The sequence below is a fragment of the Arachis duranensis genome, chromosome 9, assembly GCF_000817695.3.
Source record: "Arachis duranensis cultivar V14167 chromosome 9, aradu.V14167.gnm2.J7QH, whole genome shotgun sequence".
Taxonomy (NCBI): domain Eukaryota; kingdom Viridiplantae; phylum Streptophyta; class Magnoliopsida; order Fabales; family Fabaceae; genus Arachis; species Arachis duranensis.
This window is the reverse complement of record NC_029780.3, coordinates 57,707,596-57,714,265: the sequence shown is the minus strand read 5'-3', so window position 1 is coordinate 57,714,265 and position 6,670 is coordinate 57,707,596.

Here is a 6,670-nt window from a genome sequence, read left to right as displayed (position 1 = left end):
GACTCCCTTGTTTTGTTGTGTGTTTCTATTGCAGATGCTGAGTTTTGCACAGAACTGAGGAAGCGCCATAGGATTTGTGGTAACAATGCCCGTGAGGAGGATTACGAGCTTGTTGTCCCTGATTCTAACGAGAGAGTTTGCTTTCCGACTTCTATTGAGGGAGAGCATCCCTTATTTTATGCTTACGAATACTTTTTTAGTCAGTTGAACGTTTCTTTTCCTTTTACTGCTTTTGAAACTGACCAGTTGTGGTCGTGTGACATTGCTCCATCCCAGCTTCACCCGAATTCTTGGGGTTTTATTAAAATTTTCCAACTTCTCTATCGTGAACTAGATGTAACACCTTCCCAGACTCTTTTCCTTTACTTGTTTGTTTCCGCCAAGCCTGGCGGTTCTTCAAAAAAGAAAGCTTCTTGGGTTTCTTTCCGGTCCGCCCAGGGCCATAAAGTGTTTGCGATGTATGATGAGTCCTTTAAGGACTTCAAGAACTACTTTTTTAAAGTTCGAGCTATTGAGGGGGCCCGCCCCTTTTTTCTTGATGAAAATGACGAGCCTGCTTTTCCTCTAAAGTGGCAAAAGAATGTAAGAGTGCCACGTTACACATGGGAAATGCTTAGTGAGGTTGAGCGGGCCTTTGTAGTTGTTCTTGAAGATTTATGGGGAAAGCCTCCCCATCTGGATACGAAGAGATTTTTGAGTGATCCATCTTTGGTTCGGGCTGCTTTGGGTACTGTCTGCTTTATTTTTATACTTGCTTCCGAGCTTTTTCTTCTCCTATGTTGTAACTTGTCTTTTGTGGTTGATTTTGTGTTTTTCAGAGATGTCAAAGAATAATGATTCCATGAAGGCCTTCAAGAAGGCGAAGAAGGCAACTGCTGCTTTAAACATTTCGACCAAGGTGGCCGGAGAGGAATCTTCCTAGGTTCCAGTTAAACCTTCTGTACCTAGTTCTCCTGGGCCAAGGAAAGCAATTCCTGTTCCTCGGGTTCGTCTGGTCGATCCTCCACAATCTTCTGCTGCAGCTCCTGGTGCCCCTCCTAATAAGAAGCAAAAAACATCCGAGCCCTTTAACCTGGATGCCCCAGATTTTGATGCTATCGAGTTTGTTGACTGGTGCACGAAATTGTGATCATCAATGGCGCCATCAACATGGTACGCTCAATTGCAATCTCAACTTTTTATCACAACTTCGCACAACTAACCAGCAAGTGCACTGGGTCGTCCAAGTAATAAACCTTACGCGAGTAAGGGTCGATCCCATGGAGATTATTGGTATGAAGCAAGCTATAGTCATCTTGTAAACCTCAGTCAGGCAGATTCAAATGGTTATAGATGATTTATGAATAAAGCATAAAATAAAGATAGAGATATTTATGTAATTCATTGGTGAGAATTTCAGATAAGCGCATGGAGATGCTTTGTCCCTTCCGTCTCTCTGCTTTCCTACTGTCTTCATCCAATCCTTCTTACTCCTTTCCATGGCAAGCTGTATGTAAGGTTTCACCGTTGTCAGTGGCTACCTCCCATCCTCTCAGTGAAAATGTTTAACGTGCTCTATCACAGCACGGCTATTCAGCTGTCGGTTCTCGATCATGTCGGAATAGAATCCAGTGATTCTTTTGCGTCTGTCACTAACGCCCCACAATCGCGAGTTTGAAGCTCGTCACAGTCATTCAATCCTTGAATCCTACTCAGAACACCACATACAAGGTTTAGACCTTCCGGATTCTCTTGAATGCCGCCATCAAGTCTAGCTTATACCACGAAGATTCCGATTAAGGGATCCAAGAGATATCCACTCAATCTAAGGTAGAACGGAGGTGGTTGTCAGGCACACGTTCATAGGTGAGAATTATGATGAGTGTCACGGATCATCACATTCATCAAGTTGAGGAACAAGTGATATCTTAGAACAAGAATAAGATGAATTGAATAGAAGAACAATAGTAATTGCATTAATACTCGAGGTACAGCAGAGCTCCACACCTTAATCTATGGTGTGTAGAAACTCCACCATTGAAAATACATAAGAACAAGGTCTAGGCATGGCCGAATGGCCAGCCTCCCAAAGAGGGTTCAATCATAAAAACATGATCAAAAGATTGAAGTGATCAAAAGACGAAAATACAATAGTAAAAGGTCCTACTTATAGAGAACTAGTAGCCTAGGGTTTACAAATATGAGTAAATGACATAAAAATCCACTTCCGGGCCCACTTGGTGTGTGCTTGGGCTGAGCATTGAAGCATTTTCGTGTAGAAACTCTTCTTGGAGTTAAATGCCAGTTTTTGTGCCAGTTCCGGCTTTTAACGCTGGGCAGTTTTGAGCTGATTTGGAACGCCTGTTTGGGCCATCAAATCTCGGGCAAAGTATGGACAATTAAATATTGCTGAAAAGCCCAGGATGTCTACTTTCCAACGCAGTTGAGAGCGCGCCAATTGGGCTTCTGTAGCTCCAGAAAATTCACTTTGAATGCAGGGACGTCAGAATCTAACAGCATCTGCAGTCCTTTTCAGTCTCTGAATCAGATTTTTGCTCAGGTCCCTCAATTTCAGCCAGAAAATACCTGAAATTACAGAAAAACATACAAACTCATAGTAAAGTCCAGAAAAGTGAATTTTAACTAAAAACTAATAAAAATATAATAAAAACTAACTAAAACATACTAAAAAATACCAAAAACAATGCCAAAAAGCGTACAAATTATCCGCTCATCATTGACCAGCAAATTGCCCCCTATGGTGGGCTTTCCATGGACGACGTTTCTCTTCTTCAGCATCTGGATTTTATCACAAAAAGTAGTGTGAAGATGGCTCATATGGGTGTAGCTATATTCCGAACAGTTCAGGGGATTCCAATTCATGCCACAAAATCCTTCATGGAAGAGGCCAAGTCGGAATTTGATCGAATCAAGGGTCTGAAGAAGGAGTTGGAGGTGAAGTTGGCAAAAGTGGAGAAGGAGTTGGAGGGTGAGAAGGCTAGTTCTATTGCATTGGCTGCATCTTTGAAGCTGGCTGATGACATGGCATTGAAACATAAGGATATCTATGTCTCGGCTTATAGGGAATTGATGCATCTTCGGGAGGATTTGGAAACCGCTCGGGTTAATTATGGTGAGCTTCAGGGTCACCTTGTAGGTAGCGTAACTGCAGCCTTCGAGAACCTGATGGAGCAGTTCCGGGTTGTTGCTCCTGATGCCGACTTGACTCTCATCAGCCTGGACAATGTCATGAGGGATGGTAAGATTGTCCCTGATGACCAAGATGATGATGAGACTGATCCTCCCCCAGTGCCTTCTCTTAAGGTGTCGACCTCCTCTGTTCCTCCCGTTACATCTGATCCAGATTGCCAGATTCTGAACCGGGATGATGGAACCGTAGATGCTGTGCCCCTTCAGACTCGTCCTCCTTCTCCTTGTCCTGACGCCGCCAAGAAGGCTCCTGATGTTTACTGATCTCTTTCTGGATGTGTAGTTGGCCCGTCTTGTGGGCTTTTTAAAACTTTTTAATTGCTGACATTTATTGCTGATATTTCCTAGTTGCTTGTTTAGCAACTTTTTGTTTTGAAAAACAAAAGGTAGCTCGCTATCCCTTCACGGTAGGTTTTGGTGGCCTTCCGAGGCCTTATAACTTTTGTGGAGTAATAGAGGTAGTTTTTTGACTTGGCATCTTTTCAGTTTTCTACTGATGTCTAAAATCTTGTATCTCGACCTCCTCGGATTGCTTTGTTTTATTGTTTGTAGCTTGGATCCTTTGAGGTTGTGACTTATGGGTCCAACTTGTTTCTTGGTAGTTCTTTTGCACTTGTCCCCCTTTAAGTTATTTCTGTAATCCTCTTTCTTGGACCTTTGTCAGGTCCCTTTCAGGGATTACTTTGATGACTTTTTAGTGGTAGGAGTCCGACTTGGTTATGTCGGTCTCCTTTAAGTTATTTTTTGTAGTCCTTGATGTGTGGAAAACGATCCAACACAAAACTCACCGGCAAGTGTACCGGGTCGCATCAAGTAATGAAACTCACGGGAGTGAGGTCGATCCCACAGGGACTGAAGGATTGAGCAATTTTAGTTCGGTGGTTGATTTAGTCAAGAGAATCAAGTATTGGTTGAGTGATTTTGTATCCAACAGTAAGTAATTGCAGAAATTAAAGAGAAATTTTTTGGATTGCTTTCAATAAATTCTTACATTATTCTGTGTTCATCTTCGCCGATTTGTAGAAAGTGGTTGGCATCTTTAGATCGTCCTTTGGGTGAATCACGTTTTCACCTTTTATCGGACGATTTATCTTTATCGTGGTCGTGCAGTGAAATTGTTTTTCACTTTCTGCCAACCTGTCGCTTTATAATCGGACGATGAATACTTCAGATTCATGCGTCTTAGATTCTTTGTAGAATATCTAAATAAACTTTATTCAAAGAAAAATGCAAATATATACATGTGGGAATTTTTTATCCCTTTAAGTCGGGCATGACCTAGATCTCAACATGATGCCTCATTAAAAAACCTTTTCAGGAAAAAGAGCACATCCACTAATGAGATCCGTTGCCTTTTCTAGCTGTAGTACCTTCTTAGGTTGCAGGCGTGCCATAATCTGGGAAGCTCTCATCCCTCAAGTTCGGACAGTCGGTAGTAGCCCTTCCCAAGCACTTCTATGACTCGGTAGAGTCCCTTCCAGTTTGCTGCCAGCTTTCCTTCTCCGGGCCGAGTTGTTCCAATGTCGTTTCGGATTAAGATGAGATCATTCTCAGCGAAACTTCTTGGCACTACCCTTTGATTATATCTGGAAGCCATTCGACGTTTTAGAGCTTCTTCTCTAATCCGAGCTCTTTCCTGGATTTCAGGTAGTAGGTCAAGTTCTTCCCTCTGAAGTTGGAAGTTTGCTCCCTCATTATAATGGACTACTCTATGCAATCCTTCTTCAATTTCTACTGGAATCATTGCCTTCATTTCGTATGCTAATCGGAAAGGGGATTCCTTTGTGGTGGAATGTGGCGTCGTTCGATATGCCCATAGAACCTGTGGAAGCTCCTCTGCCCAGGCTCCCTTTGCATCTTGTAGTCTTCGTTTTAACCCTGCCAATATGACTTTGTTGGCAGCTTCGGCCTGTCCATTGGCTTGTGGATGTTCGACAGAGGTGTACTGGTGCTTTATATTAAAGTTGGCTACTAATTTTCTGAAGCCCGCGTCTGTGAATTGGGTGCCATTATCTGTGGTTATAGAATATGGAACACCGAACCTTGTGACAATGTTTCTATATAAGAATTTTCGGCTTCTCTGAGCGGTGGCATTGGCTAGGGGCTCTGCCTTGATCCACTTTGTAAAGTAATCTACCCCTACTATGAGGAATTTAACTTGTCCTGATCCCTGTGGGAAGGGGCCGAAAAGATCGAGTCCCCATTTTGCAAACGGCCAAGGCGAGGTCACGCTAATGAGCTCTTCTGGCAGGGCGATGTGAAAGTTGGTATGTTTCTGACATGGTGGACATGTCTTTACAAATTCTGTAGCTTCTTTCTGTAGAGTTGGCCAATAAAATCCCGCCATGAGTACTTTTTTGGCGAGAGCTCGTGCTCCGAGATGATTGCCACAAATACCACCGTGTATTTCTTCTAGCACTTCCCTTGAGTTGGAGGTCGGCACGCATTTTAGTAAGGTGTTGAGATTCCTCTTTTGTACAGGATGTTGTTTATGATGGTGTAGTACTGTGCCTCCCTTTTTAACCTCTTTGCCTCCTTTTCTTCTGTGGGGAGCGTTCTTGTTTTGAGGTAGTTGATTATGGGGGTCATCCATCCTTGGTCCTGACTTGTTATAGTAAGGACTTTTTCTTCTTCCGAGATTGACGGGTTTTGTAACATTTCCTGGATGAGGCTCCTATTGTTACCCCATGGTTTGGTGCAGGCTAGTTTTGAGAGTGCATTAACTCGGGCGTTTTGTTCGCGGGGTATGTGGCAGATTTTATACTCCCCGATTTGTCCGAGCTGTTCCTTGGTTTTATCCAAATATTTTTTCATGGTGGGATCTTTGGCTTGGTAGCTCCCTGTTATTTGTGATGTGACCACTTGTGAATCACTGTAAATGTTGAGTTTTTGAGCTCCGACCTCTTTAACCATCTTCAAACCGGCTAATAATGCTTCATATTCTGCCTGGTTGTTTGAGGCCGGGAATCCGAACTTGAGGGAGAGCTCAACTTGGGTTCCTTGGTCGCTTTCTAGTATCACGCCTGCGCCACTTCCAGTTTTATTTGAAGAACCGTCCACGTAAAGATTCCATTCTGTGGGGGTTTCTAGGGCATCTGTGAATTCTGCGATAAAGTCGGCCAAATACTATGATTTGATGGCCGTCCGAGCTTCCTATTGGAGGTCAAGCTCTGACAACTCGACGGCCCATTGTAGAATTCTGCCTGCCAGATCTGTTTTCTGCAATATTCCTTTTATGGGTTGGTTAGTTCGAACCTTAATGGTGTGAGCCTGGAAGTACGGACGGAGTCGTCGAGATGTTAGGATGAGGGTATAGGCAAATTTTTCTATTTTCTGGTAGTTTAGCTCAGATCCCTGTAGTGCTTTACTAATGAAGTAGACGGGTTTTTGCCGATTTTCGTCTTCTTTGACTAGTGCTGAGGCTATTGCCCGGCTCCCTACTGCGATATATAATATGAGCGGTTCTCTTTCTTGTGGTCGA